Below are 18,538 nucleotides of genomic sequence, written 5' to 3'. Positions count from 1 at the left end.
CAGCATACCAAAGACAGGTATCATACCAAGGCAAGATATTGAGGTATTGAAAATAACTTATTTTGGTATTTTGTAGGTATTGATAAAACACCTCAATGGTTATTGGTTTGATGTTGAGGACTGCTTGAGGCAGGCCCGTGCACAGAAGAGGCGCCAAGAGAGGGGTTTTTCCCGATTTCGGCAAAAAGTGGAGGGGCGCCTAGTGTATTAAGCGTCGGTAATGGGGGGGGGGGGATTTTTAACACTCAACCACCCCCCCCTCCTCTTGTGCACGGGCTTGGCTTGAGGTATTATTCAAATATAGAGAAATCACTATTTCTATGGAAAAATCGCCGATTGTTATTCAGGTATTGCCGTACCTGATGTCATTATTCACGTGTTATGCGCAGAATATACACCATATAGGTATTTTATCTCTTATGCCTTTATACCTCATTCAGGTTGTAAGTATCTGGTTTTCCATACGTCAGTTAGGTATTCTTCAGTTATTTTCTCCTGTTCGGGTAATCATACCATCTGACACATCTGCGGCAATACACGCGCACTGGGAACTACTTTCCAGGGATGGGAAATGTACTGAAAAAAAAAACGGTTACCGGATGTACATTTGACATTTTTCCACACGAACATCACAGATCCAGTCAAACTCAAACTGTTCGAAAAATAAATGTCATAACATTTTTTTTTCCCAGCAGCCTTCTTCCTCGAAACGATTTCCAAGCGCGAGAGCGCCGGTACTCGAGCACAACGACGACAGAAATTTCTGTCTCTCCCATTTTCGCATTTTTCTGCGTTTCAAACCGCTTCTAGACAAACTTCCTCATATGCATCACAAAGCTAGGAGTGTGCTCTAGTTATTTGTGCAAACAGATTCAAATTATTCACTAAACCAAGTGAGTTATTAGCAGTTGAACATATGTGACATTTTTCGCAATCACCCGCCTCGGCATGGCTGCTCATAAATATTTTTGTGGGGAAGCAAAAACTATCACGCGCCAGCTTGACTGCCGACGGCGCGGCTGCTGATGGCATTGGTGCTGCCGTTGTTTTGTTTTTATTTTACTATCGGTATCGATGAACGGAAAAGAGAAAAAAGTATTTTTGCCATCCCTGCTACTTTCATCATGATTGGTGATATGCAGAGGAGCGTGATCGGTTGGTGGCCGATTGACGAAAGAATGCGCAGGTTGAAAACGGTGGTGTTAAATCCAGGGCTAATTACTCAATTACCCCCTATACTGACGCTCCACTAGAAATGGCTCCAGAGATTCCTGCAGATTTTTGCACAAATTCATCTTATGATTCATTCAAAAGTTCAGATATTTATTTTACTGATTTATCGACCGTATTTAAATTCAAGTATATCATTTTATAGCTTTATCGATCATGTTCTACTCAGAGTGTAAGGAAGTAGAGATCAAAGTGGATAATGAGCTGATAGATATGATAGTATTCGATAGGTTGCGAACAAGTATGAACATTTATAGAAAATGAAATTAGGCATGAAGGCCATGTATTGAACGAATACATTGAATGTGTGAAACTTTTGCCGTACGACCTGAACTGAAACAGATCGGCTTGGTTAGTAGTTCATATCTATCATTTCATTATCCACTTTGATCTCTACACCCTGAGTAGAAAATGACCGATAATACCATAAATTTTAGAGATTTATTCAGAAACTCTTTCAGAAATTTTTGTTGGAATTCCTCCTTTAGGAAAACCTTCAGAAATTTTTCCAAGAATTATCATAGGCGTTTTCCAGAAGGCCCTCCTGCAATTATTCCTTGGCATTTCTCTAAAAAATCCTCTAGGAAATTCTCTTTTTGAAGTATCTTCAAGGGTTTCTCCTAGAGTGCCTCCAGGTATTCCTCCAGGGATTGCACAATAAATTCCGTCAAGAATTTATTCAAACTTTTCTTTAGAAATTCCTTCAGATTTTTTCCGATGATCCTTCAGGAATTTCCTCAAAGATCGTATCAGGAATTCCTCCAGGACTCATTTCTGGGTGAACTTATGAGAATTTTTCAAGAATTATTTTCAGGATATCTTCAGCTGATCCCGATATTGCTTCAAAAATTCATTCAAAAACTTGAATTTCTTCAATAATTTCCCTAAATTTTTTTTAAATTTCTAAATATTTTTGTTCAAAAATTCCTCTGGGCATAATTTCAGAAATTGTTTTTGGGATTTTCGTCCATAACATATTTAGAAATTGTACAATAAATTCTTCTAAGAATCACTCCAGAGGTATTTTAAAAGTTCTTCAATAGATTTCTTCAGAAATTAATTCAGGGATTTCTTCAAGTACTCCTCCGCAGCCATTTGCAAATCCCTGCAGAGATTCCTATATAATAAAGTTAAGGTTTTTCCAGAAATTCTTCCAGACATTCATTTGAAAAATCTTTCAAGAAGATTTCCTTGGAGTTACTTTCACAATTCCAGAAATTCCTCCAGAGATTACTTCAGAAATTGCATCAGGGATATTTGTCCCTTAGTTTTTATTTTATTTTTTTATTTCTTAATAAAAATAAAACAAAAGTTTTTTTTTGTTATTCTTGGCAACTCTAAAGATATTTCTAGATGTATCTCCAGAAGTGCTTTTCGGGATGTTTTCAAGCAAACCGTCAGGGATTCAGTCTGAAATTAATTCTTAGATTCCTTGAAGATTTCCAGCAGTTACTACTTTCGTGATTTCAGGAAACGTTAAAAAACCTATAGGAATATCTGAAAGAAAAAAATACTGGAGAAATCTCTGAAGGATTCCCAGGAGATATTTCTGAATGAATCCCCTGAGCAATTTCAAAACGAATCTTTGTAGGACTTTTTGAAAGAATTTCAGGAGAAAACGTTGTAGAAACTTTCAACGAAATCTCTGGTGCATTTTGGAGGAAACTCATAAATAAATTGCTGAGAAAATTCATAGAAAAATTTTAGAATTAACCCATCGCTGCAATTTATAAAGAAATCCTTAAAATACTGAATACTTCAAGCTACTTCTAGAGGTATTTTGAAGAAATTTCCGACAAAAACCGAATGGAATTTTTGAAAGAATCATCGCCATTGGCGTAGCTAGTGTTTTTTCTGGAAGGGCCCCAGGAGAGGTGGGCGGGCGCCGGATTTGAACAATTTTCCATTGCTTGCTGCAGTGATTCCATTTATGGTGCAGAGATACCTTCAAAAATTCATCTAGAGATTCCAAATTACATTTCTTCGGGATTTGTCCTGGTTATTTCCTGGTTTCCCAAGTGATTGTTAAAGTGCAATTTTCGAAGTTTCCTCCAGGAATTTCTCCAGACATCCTTCAAGGTATTTCAGTATGTATTGCTTCAGAGATATCTTCAGGAATTTCTCCATATATCCCTTCCAAAATACTGCTAGAGATTGCTCCAATAATTCTATCTGTAATTATTCGAAATTTTTATGCAGGAACGTCCTCCAGAAATTCTTTCCAAAAACTGTACTAGAGATTATTCATAAATAATCTAGGAATTGCTTAAAAAATTTGTACAAAAAATCCATAAGGATTTGATTGATTTGTCTTTATTAAAGAAACTTTCAGCCCTTGGCTGGTTCGTCTCTTCGATCCATAAGGAATCCATTAATGTATTCCTTCAATAATTCGTCCAAAAATTACTGCAAACATGGATTTCTTATTTTTATCCAGGGATTCTCACAGAAATTTTCCCAGGAATTTGCTAAGATAGCTCTCCTGAGGTTACTTCTGGGATTTCTCATGGGGTTTCTTCAGAAATTCCTCCTAAAATTCCTCCAGGGATTCACCCGAGAATTCCTTCAGTGATTCTTTCAGGAACAACATTATTTTTAAAATGCCTCCAAGAATTCTTCTTGAGATTCCTTCAGGAATTCCTCCTGAAAGTTTTTTAGAAACTCTCCCCAGAATTAATATCCAAGATTCCCTCACCCAAATAACACACATGTTATATACGAGTTACGGCAGCGCAAGTTTTGGTTGTATAGAAGTTTATTTGACGTTATTCTAACATTGTGGAATACCTCTTAGGAATACCTCTTGGGACTGCTTTCGAGATTCCTCCTCGGGTTTCTTCAGGAACTGCTACAGAGATTCATCCAAGAGTTCCTGCAAGTACTCTTTTAAAAATTCCTTCAGTATTTTCTCAGGAACTTCAGTACTTCCTCTGGGATTTCTTCAGGAGCTCCTCCTGGAATTCCCTCAAAAAATAATCTTTGGATTGCTTCAGGAATTCTTCCTGGAATTCCTCCAGGAAATTCTAAAGGGATTCCTGCAGAGATTACTCAAAAAATTCCCAATGATTGCTCCAGGCATTTCTCTAGGGATTTCACATAGAATTTATACAGGGAGTCCTCCAGGAACTCCTCTAGAGATTTCTCAAGGAATTTCTCTAGAGATTCCTTCAGGAGTTCCTCAGGTATGTCTCAGGAACTTCTCCAAGAGTTCCTCCAGGCATTCCTATAAGAATCCCTAGATAAATTTTTAGAACAATTCTTGGAAGAATCCTTGGATAAAAAATGAAGGAAATATCCTTGAAGGAAATCCTGGAGGTACTTCTGGACAAATTCCTGGTGGAATTCCCGGAGGAAATACTGAGAAATTCATAAAGGAATTCTTTGGGAAATTCCATGTAACTATCCCAGGAATCCCTGAATGAATTCCTGAAGGAATCTCTAGCGGAACTCTGGGATGAATCCCTGGAGTAATTTCTGAAAAAAAAAATCCTAAATTAACTCTGGGGGACTTTCTGGTAGAACTACTCGAAGAATCGTCGGAAGAATTCCTGGAGGAATCTCTGAAAGAATCCTAAGAGGAAGGAATTCCTGAGGGAATTTCTGAAGGAAGCCTCGAAGGATTTCCTCGAAGATTATTGAAGAAATCCTTAAAGGAGTTCCTAGAGGAATCTCAGGAGGAATCCCTGAAGGAATTCTTGGAATATTTCCTGAATAAACTCCTGGAGGAATTCCTGGGGGCATTTCTGAAAGAATCCCTAGAGGACTTCCTGGATAAATTTCTGGAGAAATTGCGGTAGTAATTTATGAAGGAATTCCTGGATGAATTTCTGAAAAACAAACCTGGTGGAATTCTTAAAGGTATTCCTGGCGGAGCCCTCGAATGAAATCCCTGGAGTAACTCCTGGAGGAATGCCTTGAGGTATTCCTAAAGTAATTCCGGGAGGAATTCCTAGAGCAATCCCTAGAGGATTTCCTTAATGAATTTCTATAGGAATGCCTGGAGGAACTCCTGGAGAAATTCCTGGAGACATGCCTAGGAATTCCTGCAGAATTCTCTAAAGAAATGATGCCGTCTCATGAAATTCCTCCAGGGATTCCACCAGAGTTTCCACCAGGTATTTCTGCAGGAATTCTTATTTGGATTCATCCTGGAATTCCTCCAGAATTGCTCCGGGGATTAAACTAGAAGTCCCTCCCAGAATTCCTCTACAGATTTCAGAATTCCAAGATTCAGGATGCAGAAGTTTCTCTAGGATTTCCTGCAGAGATTTCTCCAGGAATTCCTCCGGTGATTTCTCCAAGAGTTCCTCTAGAAATTCCTCTAGGAATTCGTCCAGAAATTCCTCCAAGGATTCATTCAGATATTTGTCTAACAATTCTTCCGCAAGCGATTCCTTCAGAAAATTTTCCAGGGATTCTTCCCATAATTTCTTTAAGGATTCTTCCAGGAATCCATTCAGGGATTCCTTTAGGTATACTTCCAGATTTTTTTTCCAGGGTTTCAGGGTTCACTCCAGGCATACCTGCAGGAATTCCTTTAGGGATTTCTCCAGGAATTCCTTCAGGGATTGCTCCGGGAGTTCTTTCAGAGATTGCTTCAGGAATTCTTGAAAAATTGAAATTCAAAAATTTGTTTAGGGTTTCGGTCAGAAATTTCCGAAATCCGTCCATCACCTTTTCCAGGGATTCACCAAAGGTTTTTTCCAGGATTAAATACCCGAAGAATTTCCGAATTACTTGAAGGATTTCAAGGGTTTTACGAATAAATACTGAATAAATCTGTGGATGAACTATTTACTTAAATACTAGCTGTCCCCGGCAAACTTTGTCTTGCCTACTGCGTTTTTTGACGTTTCAATTACCTAGCCAAGCCCAACTCCCCGTTCAAAATGTATGGAAACCCGATTTTCAAAAACTCTCAATTTTCCCATGTTTTTTGCCTCATAAACCTTCCTTGGGTGAAATCTAACAGAACAAAACTTAGACGACACAAATCCGACCATCCGTTCGCAAGTTATGCGCGGTCCCACGTATGCCACTGCATTTTTATATATATAGATTTAATCTTTTTCCTCTCCTTTTGTGGCGAGATTTGGCCATGCTTAAAGATTTCACGGAGATAATAGTGGAAAAATTCCTGGATGACTTCGGATAATTTCCTGGTTCCTGTATCCATCTTAAATTATCTTAAAGAATTTCAATACAAATCGCTGGAAAATCCTTCAATAATTCAAAAAATCTTCAGGTTTTCCTGGAAAATCTCTTGGGTGAATCCCTGAAGAGATGATGGACGCTTTCCACATGATACGTGGAATGTAGTCAGCGGAATGTATGGTTCGACGAGAAGTGCAGAGCGATTTTGAAGAAGAAGCACGTAGCGGGGGTGGTAATTCTGCAGAAAGGAACCTTACAGAACGTGGAACGCTACAAACAGAAGCGGAAACAGCAGATCCGCCAGTTTCGTGACCCCACTAGCACACAAGTTCTACATCAGTTTTTGTGACTCTTATATGACCAAATTTGGTCATATAGGAGTTATTGCGACTCTTCTAATACATATGTGCTACTAGGGGAGAATGAAGCTGAGTGCGAAGAAATGTAGCTTCTGTGCCGTTGCCAAGAACACGGAAGTCCTATCGAAAGTTCAACACATCCCGTAAAGATTTCGTGCCGCAAGCCGAATTCAGGGATAAAAACGGGAGCCTTTTGACGGAAAAACGGAAGGTGATCGAAATATGGAAGCAGCACTTCGATGAGCACCTGAAAGGCGTGGAGAACGTAGGCACGGGAAACCACATAAATGGAGGAATCGGCTACGCCAGTACAGCAGAGGAGGGAAGTAATCTAACTCCCACGCTGAGGGAAGTTTAGGATGCCATTCATCTGGAATATGAGAACTTCCGAGTGATAACCATTTTGAATACCGCATACAAAGTGCTATCTCAGATCATCTTCCGTCATCTGTCACCTAATACAAGTTAGTTTTAGGGCTTGTCGACAGCGGATCACATCTCCACTGTACGACAATCCTCCAGAAATACCGTGAATACCAGGTCCCAACGCATCAACTTTTCATCAACTTTAAAGCGGTATACGACAGCATCGACTGCACAGAGCTATGGAAAAATATGGACGAAACGACAGACTACTCAAAACAACGATGGATGGTCTACAAATTTGCGTAAGGATTTCGGGTAAACTATCCAGTTCATTCAAATCTCGCCGGGGACTGCACCAAAGTGACGGACTCTCAAGCCTACTCTTCAACATCGCTCTGGATGGTGTATTAATATGTGACGACCCGGGCTCAACAGCTACGATTTTTACAAACTCCGGTCAATTTGTGTGCTTCGCGAACGACATGGACATCATCGTCACAACATTTGGAACGGTGGCAGGGCTGTTCACCCACCTGCTAGTATACTCTGTGCACAATAATTGTTTTTGAATATGTTTTTAGTTTTGTAGCACTCGTGAAATCAATTACAAATCTCTTTGGTACATTAACCTTCCATATTCTTCTTTTTCTTAGTATAATTTCCCAATCGAGAGAGATTCAGCTTCTCAGCTTAATGTTTTTGTGCAAAAATACAACCTTCGGGCTTTCCTTCATAATCATACAGATAACACTGACTTACTCTGCGGACCAATGTTACCCTGTTCTACGGAACAATGTCATTTCTAGCAAGCTTAGCGATTAAACGTTATACACTTCAGTTAACATTATGTAGAGTCGAGGAACGCCGTTAACATTTTGCTGTTTTCGATTGAAATGCACCTCAGAAATTTTCACACAGAACGTCGCACATCACATGCCGGTGGGAAATTGATGAAAATACAGATAACTTTCCCCTGTAATTTATGGGACAGACCGGGAGCGCTGTAAAAATAATCCTCACAGACAATGCAACTGGCGCGAGATCCGTTGATTTTTTCATGCACGACACTTTCTTCGTCGATGTCGATTCGTTCACATTTTCCACCCTAGAGAATTTTCCTTCGAATCACAAAATGCAAAATATTTTGCTATACCGATTATGCGTGAAATGATGGCCGCAACACTCGATCGCTTCGTTAACAATATCACTTCTCACACTTGAGCGACACATGCATCCGAAAAGAAAAAAAAATCTTGGCCCCTAAAATTAGCAGCACCACTTGTAGCGCCACCGATTCGAATGCAAATTTGAAGTTGCCATTCACTCGCACGCGGTCTTCGCCGGCCGTCTTTCACGCACGCACGCACGATTCGTACTGGGTCTACCGCAAAACTCTCTCTTCGCACATTGTGCTGGTCGGTGGACTGTTATCGGCGGTGGTGAGCTCGTGCGCAGCACAAACGGCGCGTATTCTTACGGAGGACGGAAAACTAACCGCGCGTATTCAATGAGTTAGTTGTTCGACGAAAAAAAAAAAATACGAGAGAGATTTTAGCGTACCACGATTATCTATTTGTTTGGTTGGTTGCTGCTGCTGCTGCAACACATCGACACTGACTGCCTGTTGTTAGCGTTTGGCCCAGATCTCGGACTGAAAATAGAGATTTTCCCAGCAGCCGCTGTTGTGGTGTACAATCGCCATCAGATGGGATGGCTGCCGTCTGTAAGGAAACAGAAAGAAAAACTTTAAATCAATTCACCTAACAGTGATAAGATATCTTCAAACTGAGATGTTAATAGTTGTTACTAAAAAACCTGAATTATGAATACAGTTCAGAGATTTTCCTTTGAAAACAGAATGCTGTTTATGATTTGCATTATGAATGTGATTACATTAATTTAGTCTTTATCGTTAATATTTGATTACATATAACTAATGATTAGTGATATCTATTTATATAAAAATGAATTTCTGTCTATCTGTCTGTCCCTTATGGATTCGAAGGGGACTCCCATACAGATAAAGTTGCGGGGCACTTCTGTAGGGAGCTGTATGACGAAAAACACAGTAGACAGGCAGTACGATTTTTTCCGGGACAGCTAGTACTATATAATTTCGTGGAATTCCGCGGATAAAATTCACCATATATCCAAACTTACACCTTTTCCATCCAACATTGTTTATTAACATTTTTGGACCTAAACGCTCTATTGAATGTGATCAATCCACCTGAAAGTGAGACAGATAGGAGTTGATGATAAACTGCTTTCTTGGATTCAATCATATTTAACAAATAAACAACCCGAGATGAACTAGCCTAGGGCTAAAAATCTCGTTAATACAGATAAAAAAAAGAAAAAGACAACAAACAGTACGTTTTGAAGGTGGCAAATCTCAACCCGTTAATGTAACGCTAGGTGTCCCCCAGGGTTCACATATAGGTCCTCTTCTTATCATTTTATATGTGAACGATACGTCTTATATATTCAAGCAATTCAAATTAATGAAATTGATGTCGTAAATGCCCTATACCAAACTAAATCCAATGCGGATTAGATGAACTACCTATTAAATTTTTAAAATCAATCAACCCATTGATACTTAGGCCAATAACGCATCTTTTTAATTGCATCATCGCCATTAGTGTTTTTCCTGATGAATGGAAGAGAGCTAAAATATTACCGATCAAAAAAGAAACAAATGTTGATACTCTACTAAATTTACACCCTATAAGCATACTTTCCGCACTATCTAAGGTGTTTGAACGAATTAGTAAGGAGCAAGTTTGTGATCATTTAAACCGAGAGAAATTATTGATTTCTTATCAATCTGGTTATCGTGCTTAGCACAGCACCCGTAACGTGGGTAGATCACCTTAGAACGGTGCGTTGCGGTGTAAGATCTACCAAATCAAATGTTGATCTTGATATTTACCGTATTTTTAAATATTCCATGATCAAAGTTTGATGCTCTTTTCCTTGTGTTTTGTAGTATTTGTGTTTCAATGTTCTGCTAATTAACATTTTATTTCAGCAGGATTCAGGTAAATGTATCGTACGATATAAATAATATTTTGAAAATATGTAACTGTGGCGAGCGTATCACTAATATGTAGCTTATTTGACGTACAATGTTAATATTATTTTATATTTCAGATTATCAACCGAAGAATCTAGTAATTCAACCAAATGCCAACACGATGACGAGGAAACCAAGATGAATTGGGCAGACAACGGATTCGAAGCAGTCTAACAATGGTGTGCCTGAACGTTAACCAAGCGTATCCTTTGGAGTTTACCCTTCCACTAACAACACCCAAATTCCCGTGACACCTAGGCCTGAGAGATCGTAGAGTTGTCTACATTTTTCATAGGTGTCCAAAACTAAACATCCTTTCCCATTCCTCAGCAGTCGCAAGGACGTGGCCAGGACAGTGCTCGACCATTGGAGGATTGCGTTAGTCTTGTCTAAGAGTCAGAGATTAGTCCCAAATCTTTGTGCTTTGGTTCGGACGGGAAGGAGGCAACCCTCATAACAGCGGTCTAGGACTGTACCACCTACGAATTTGTGCGACTCGCTTAATGCTAATGCTAATGCTAATGCTAATCTGGTTATCGTGCTAAGCACAGCACAAAAACTGCAATGCTGAAAGTTTTTGATGATATCGGCCTTGTTATGGATAATGGCAGACCGGTTGTTTTGCTGCTCCTCGATTTCTCAAAAGCCTTTGATACGATTTCACATCAAGTACTGTGAGTAAGCTTACTGAATGTTTTGGTTTCTCCACTCATGCAATGAATCTTATAAAATCATATCTTGTTGGGCGTACACAAACGGTTTTGAATGATGGAATCTTTTCCAGATACCTCCCAATTTCATCTGGAGTGCCTTAAGGCTCTATTTTGGGACCAATTCTTTTTTCCATGTACATAAACGATCTTCCTAAAGTTTTAAGGCATTGCAAAATTCACATTTTTGCTGACGATGTTCAGTTGTACTTTGAATGTGTTGACGATTCTTCCGCGACAATTTCAAGAAAAATCAATGAAGATCTAGCCAGTATTTCTGCATGGTCTATAAGAAACAAACTTTTATTGAATGCTAGTAAAACCTGCGCAGTGTTTTTGAGCCATTCACATTCCAACAGTATACTTAAACCAGTACTTAAATTAAATAACATTGAAATCGACTTTGTAGAAGAAGCGAATTGCTTGGGAATTACGATCCACTCTTGTTTCAAATTTGATAAATATATTTTCAGGCAGTGCGGTTAAATTTATGCGTCTTTGCGAACACTCTATTCGTTTTCTTCTTTCTTAAGTGTGGAAATTAAACTCAAACTCTTTAAAAGTCTGATTGTACCCCATTTCATAGCCTGTGATTTTCTTTTATGTGAATCTTCAGCGTTTGCTGAATCCAGATTGCGAATTGCTCTCAATGCTTGCGTTCGGTTTGTTTTTAGCTTAAATAGATATACTGGCATTCTCATATTCAACATCGGTTGTTAGGATGTCCTTTCGACAAATTCGCACCGTTAAGATTTGCTTGTTTTTGATTAAACTTGCGAAATCAAAATCTCCTGGTTATTTACATGAAAAATTAAAGCCACTCCGAAGTTCCCGGGCCAAAAAATACGCAATCCCACATCATAACACTTCATTGTACGGTAATTCCTTTTTCGTGAGAGGCATTTCCTATTGGAATTCACTTCCTAATGAAATCACCCTATTGGATACCTTTTAAGCTTTTAAGAGGAAATGTATGGATCACTTCAACGATTGGTTTAATTGTAATACGATAGATATAGTAATCAGTTAAAGTTTTTGAATTTATAAATTGAACTTCTAACGAAACGATACACCTTTCTACAATAAGAAACAACATGTAACAATTAAAAAAGACATCAAGTCTTATTGTTGCAAATAAAGAATCAAATAAAAATAAAATAAAAAAAATAAAAATTAAAAAATACTAATTTAAGCAGATGATATGAAGATTTTCATGGAAATCAAAAGTGAAGAAGACACTAGTATATATATAAACGAAATACGTTTGTTTTACACATGGTGTAATGAAAGTTTGCTTCAGTTAAACGACAGCAATTCTATCACCTTTAGCTGAAAAAGGAATCAGCAAATAACTAGTGTGACCTTAGGGGATCAAATCATTAAACGGTGTGAAAGAGTTAGAGACTTAGATGTGGACAACTTTTCCACTACTCTTCATGTCAGTTTTATTGGAAAGAACAACCTACTATACAAAGAAGGAGAAATCTTTATATAGGGGAATTTTTGGCATAATGGACAGCCGGGACGAAATGGACACCCATGCTTTTGTTGAAACCGTTGAAATTTACATAAAAATTATAATGCAGAAGTATGAATGATCAAATTATTGTTTTATTTTTCAATGGTACAATTTGTATACCTTAAAAATAAATAAAATTGCCTAAAAAAATAAAATTGCCTAACATATGCCAGCATAAAAAAACACAGGTTTACCATTCATTCTTTCTTCACAATAAAGTCATTCTATCTGCTGTAAATGATTGAATTACGTGAGTAACAAGTTGAAGTTGTAAACAAACTGATAATATGTTAAGTTTTTCTTTGTTATGCAGGCCTAACGTAATCATTTGCTTAGGGTGTCCATTATGCCCCTAATCCCCCTAGTAGCCAAATGGCCGGAAACTGTTTGGGAATATTCTATAGATACTATTTCAAAATTTTCATCCTTCAGACCTTCTACAATGATTTTTTTTAGAAAATCTTGCAGCGATTGCTTCAGAAATTAATTCATGAATTCCTTCAGAAATTGTGCTAACCATACGTGCCAACTTGTGACGTAAACATTCTTCGAGCGATTCTTAAAAAAAGTTCCAAGAGTTTCAAAAATCCTACAGAGTTTCCTTAAAAAGTCCTCTAGAGATTTCTTCTGCAATTTTTCCAAGGTTAACTTTATTGAGTTTTTCAAATATTTACAAATATTCATTAAGAAAATCCTGCATGGATTTAAGAGTTCCATGTACTGTTTTTTTTTCAAAAATCTTCAACGGATTCCATCAGGACCTTCTTTATGCTATACCTTAAAAATCTTCCTGGGATTATCAGGGCTTTTCTTAAATCTTCCAAAGAATTATTCATAATTTTTTTACAAGTTTCTTGTTGAGAGAGTCCTTAAGAATTTTCTACAGAATTGTTTCACTATATTTCTCCATGAATTTCTTCAGAGTTTCCCGGGTAGACGAAAATATATAAATCATATTTCAAATCAAACAACACTTTTGCTGTCATAGCTCGATGTGATTTTGATGTGTTATCCAAAAATTCAATGAATATCGCACGAATAGCTCAAAGTGATATGACATCAGTTTTTGTTCTTGTCGAAATATCTGAAAATTTCTACACAAGAACAAATTGAGCTCTTCTGCACGAAATAGAACTCATACACTCATAGATATGGCTCAGTGTTAGTGAAATGCCATGTGCCTCTTTCTGAGCTGTGTAAACAAAGAATGTCATGCTCTTATTCCCATAGTATTCACAACAGGGAGCCACAGCTGAGTGGTAAGCAAACGACCAAAGGTCGTAGGTTCGATGCTGGATGGTGGCATTTTTTTTCAAGAAAAAGATTGACAAATCTTGTCTGCAATAGGACAGATCGGTGCAGTACTAGATTTGTAGTAATGAGCTGAATTTTAGTATGGTGAGAAGGTCAATTCTCCGTTTCTGCAATGAAATGGTGCAAAAAGCGTGGGTATTATGATTCTTTGCCTAATTTGATGCTGTTTGGGCAAAACTTTGGACAACAGTGTTGTTGTTTCTTCCATTTCTTGCAACATGAACAACATAGTTATCCAAAGTTTTGCTCAAACAGCATCAAATTAGGCAAGGAATCATAATACCCACGCTTTTTGCACCATTTCAATGCAGAAACGGCGAATTGACCTTCTCACCATACAAAAATTCAGCTCATTACTACAAATCTAGTACTACACCGAACGTGCTCCATTGGTTTGATCTTGTAATATCTTAACGAACTATTATTGAACAATTCACTATACAAGATTTTCAAGCCAATATCAGTTTTTGTTTTTCAGTAATTCTGTCAGTAATAGGTTTGAAGAGAAAAGTCAGAAATGATCAGAAATTCTTGAATTGTGCATATTGAGAGTGTGTAGCTAATCTTAAGCACCATTCATTGGATCTCTGTGCAACTTCGATTGTTCTGGTCAATCACGGAGTAGCAACTACGTTGTGTACGGTTATCTTTGCTTTGCTTTGATTCAGTAATTCAGTCAGTAATAACTGAATATCCTTTTCATTAGATTTTTTCACCTACTCGGGTTTCCTTTGAAATTTCTCTAGAAATTAGTATTCCACTGAAAACATTCTAAATACTTTCTCACCAACTTCTTCTTAGATTCCTGCAGAAATCCCTACCGGGATTCTTATGGAAAACCTCTCCTCTCCTCTTGTTGACGTAACGTCCTCACTGGGACAAAGCCTGCTTCTCAGCTTAGTGTTCTATGAGCACTTCCACAGTTATTAACTGAGAGCTTCCTCTGCCAATGACCATTTTGCATGTGTAATATCGTGTGGCAGGCACGAAGATACTCTATGCCCAAGGAAGTCAAGGAAATTTCCCTTACGAAAAGATCCTGGACCGACCGGGAATCGAACCCGTCACCCTCAGCATGGTCATGCTGAATACCCGTGCGTTTACGGCCTCGGCTATATGGCCCTGGAAAACCTCTGGGATTCCTAAAAAACTTCCAGCGATTGCTTCAATACATAAGAAAATCAGAATTCCTTATGAAACTTAGCACAGCTTACTTATAAATTGATCGAAGGATTCATTTATAAAATGTTCAAGGAATGCTTCTGCATCTACATTGAAAATTACTTTCAGAAAACTTTCCATGAATTGCTTCCAACTTTGTTTCATGTTTTTTTTTATAATCTTTTGAAGAAATTCTTTCAGAAAATACTCCACGGATTCCTTCAGAAATTAGTCCAGATAATTATTCGTAAAATTTTCTAATGATTCTTCATGAAATTTGATTGGGGATTCCTTCAGAAAATCTCTCAAAGATTACCTTAACCTCCAGAGATTAGTTATTTTTTTTATCAGAAATTATTCCACGCGTACTTTGAAAATTCCTCCTAGGAAATTGGTAGAAACGGATTCTTCAGATATTTGTACAGAAATTCCGTCAAAAACTCAACACATACTCTTCCAGGGGCTCCTTCGGATATTTATCCAGAGATACCATCTTGATTTCGTTTGATAATTTTCGATGCAATGTCTCCAGGAATCTCTTCAGGGATTCCTACAGAGATTCTCAAATAATTTCTTTCGATGATTCATGCAAGAATTTCTTCAGAAATTTCTGCAGAAATTCATAGAGATTCGATCAAGAATCCTCCGAATGTATTTTTTTTTCTCAGAAGTGCCTCCAAGAATACCTTTTCCATGGGTTTATTTAGAAATCCATTTGAAAGTTTTCCAGAAATATTTCTAACTTCTACTGGATTTAATTTAGAATTTCCTTAAGAAATATGTCCACAGATTTATCTAAAAAAATTCCAGAAACTCTAACAACATTATTATCTCAAGATATTCTTCTAGGAATTCCACCAGGGATTTCACTATGATCTTTTTCAAATATTTCTCCAAAAACTTCTTCAAAAATCTTTCTAGAATTTAGTCCACTTTTCTCAATAATTCAATAAGATATTCACTAGGGAATCCATTTGGAAAGTTCTTCAGGAATTCCGTCAGACATATCTCAGAAGACTTCAGTATTGCGATGTGTTGCAAGGTTTGGAACAAATTCTTTGCATGATTTCAAAGCCACTCGACGACAAAGAAAGTGCGCAGGGTACTTTACTTTCACTCACATACTTGTTTTCAAAAAAACCACTCAATTTACATACATGCATGATGGGGTGATACAGCTAACTGATTACCTCTTTCGGATGGTGTGTACGTGGTAGAAAAATGCATGAATTGTTCTTCTAATGTATAGAGATAAGGTGCATTATCCTTCATTTTAAAAATATTCTTTTTGTTTTTTGAAAAAAGCGCATTCTTACCTTTTCTTTCATATTACATTCAACCTTCTTTGCAGTGGTACAAACTGATAGTTTCTTCATGCACAGAGCTTAGACAAACTGATCAGGACTTGCAAAATTTTCACTTTTCATAATTTGCTAAACTTGCCGTTAGGGTAATTGTTCCCTTCGTTGTGGTAGTACCTAATGTTGCGGTAGTGGCAATTGAGCACTTTTTCGACTGAAATGTTACCAAAAGGCATTTTTAATAGATGTATTATGCTTAAATTATGAGATTGCACCATTTGTGTGCTTAAGATTTGCCCAAAAAACAATTTTAAAAAAATATTTTCCTTATTTTTTTTGCTGCTGTGTTCCTATTGTTGCGGTAGTGTTCCTAATGTTGCGGTATCCCACATGATTTCAATGGGATACCGCAACAATAGGAACCAAAATTAAATTTTACCTCCATAATAGGAACAGTGTGCCTAATGTTGTGGTAAGCGATTTATGATCGAAAACAGAGAGAAACGATAGTTTTTATATTTTTCCAAGCAAATTTGGATAGAAAACTACCAACTAACGTTTTGCAACCCTTCATTAGATGGTACGATCATTGTTTTTAAAATGAATTTACCTTAATACCACAACGATGGGCACACTTACCCTACTTAAGTTTAGTATAGTTCATCGAAAATTCCCAAGTTTTCACTGGTTCGCAAATTTTCTAACGGTCCAAATTTGGAGCCAGATTGGATTTTTTTCCATGAAGTTATTGCGATTTTTGTAAAATCCAACTTCATCTGATGGTAATTTTTAAACTGCTATGTCTCCGGATTCAATGAACCGCGTGAAATGAAATTTTGACTAAAATTGACCTACACAGTTAAAAAATGTTACATCATATCACCTGTAACAAAAGGACCCCGTCATATCGCACACATTTTTCCATCTGTTTTCAATTTTACAGCTTGCACTCAGTATGAAGCTTGTGTTCAATATTCCATACAAGAAATTGTTTAATGTAAACTTCAATGAAAGAGAATAGAAATTTATGTGCCAAATTTGTTTACGTCGGGTGTAATTTTAAGAAATTTTTGCTGTGTATATAAAGCACTTTGAAAAAAGTTTGCCTTAACTTAAAATGATTGATAATCTAAAAGAGTTATTGCTTTTTGATTTAAACTTAGAAAATTGATATATGTTCTTAATGATTGCCACTATTTTCTTCAATTTATTTTCGGTTCAGAACATAATCACTTTCTAGTCAGTTTAAGGTAATATAAGTAAATGAAAATTACCATCTTGAATTTTGATACGATGTTGAAGTTTTGACTTAGTTTGATAAGAAACAAAATGACCTAATCGCTGTAATTCTTTCCCTTTCAAAATTTTATTTCATTTGGTTCATTGATTCCGCAGATATAGCAGTTTTAAGATGTCCATCAAATAAAATGCCTCCCGCATAGAAAAATACAATTCACGGTATCGGTCATATTAGCATTAGCATTAGCATTAGCATTAAGCGAGTCGCACAAATTCGTAGGTGGTACAGTCCTAGACCGCTGTTATGAGGGTTTCATTCAATTCACGGTATCGGTCATATTATAAGAAATTTGTTCGCTGAATGATAATGATACAAGTTAAAATAATTTTATGATTGTATGATTGACAATGAAAAAATGATATTATTCAGTACTTTTTGGAGATCATACCACTTATGACAACGATTAACTTAATGATAAATGAATAATTTTGAATCATGAATTGACGTGCATTTACCGGTTTGAATATTCTGAAAAGTGAAAGTTAACACGACGAGGAATATTGATTTCGGTTTCTTACATATAAAAGAACATGATCCGCTTGTAAATCAGGCCGGAAAAGTCACACTGTCATTTTTGACGACTATAAAACAGGAAAAACACTGTGATGAATTCGGACCACTATTTCACTCTAGATTTCAAAGCTCCGCGGCATCCAAATCTATGCATTTGCTACAGCACTGTGGTGGTGATGCAACATACAACGCTGCCCGTGTAAATGCATCGGCCAAATCACAATTGCAGCAACTATTTTGGGGTCTAATGTGTGCTACCTCTGAAGCCGATACGCACTGGCTGAGGTCAAAGCTAACTTACCTTTCATATCTCGCAATAGCACTCCAAAATTGTTTCACCTCCTGCTACCGAGCCTGCTACCTTCTTCAACATCATTGCTTTTTAGTCACCCGCGAGCACCAAGTTGATATGGTCTCATGGGCACCGCGCGAGGAAAAATGCAACCAGCCACCGATCACCACAGTTCGAGTCTACGATGGTAAAAAAATACTTCGATACCAAAAACATAATAAGAACGGAGCCACAAAATTT

The 18,538-nt window shown here is 37.3% G+C and overlaps 1 protein-coding gene across 7 annotated transcripts in view; it reads right to left on the bottom strand.

Annotated features, from left to right (window-relative positions):
• The window catches only part of LOC115253868 (uncharacterized), a 156,468-nt gene extending 147,654 nt beyond the window's left edge, over nt 1-8,814 (bottom strand). For 2 of the 7 annotated variants that reach the window (XM_062852827.1, XM_062852829.1), the window contains exon 1: nt 8,263-8,638. The gene's annotated coding sequence lies outside the window, so the exon portion shown is untranslated. Of the gene's footprint in view, nt 1-7,868; nt 8,639-8,669 lie in introns of those variants that run through there. The other 5 variants (XM_062852830.1, XM_062852831.1, XM_062852826.1 and 2 more) reach the window with 5 other exon arrangements.
• Between the last annotated feature and the right edge of the window lie 9,724 nt (nt 8,815-18,538).

This window comes from Aedes albopictus, chromosome 2 (assembly GCF_035046485.1).
Source record: "Aedes albopictus strain Foshan chromosome 2, AalbF5, whole genome shotgun sequence".
NCBI lineage: Eukaryota > Metazoa > Arthropoda > Insecta > Diptera > Culicidae > Aedes > Aedes albopictus.
The sequence above is the reverse complement of the archived record's forward strand: the minus strand, read 5'-3'. Positions and strand labels throughout refer to the sequence as shown.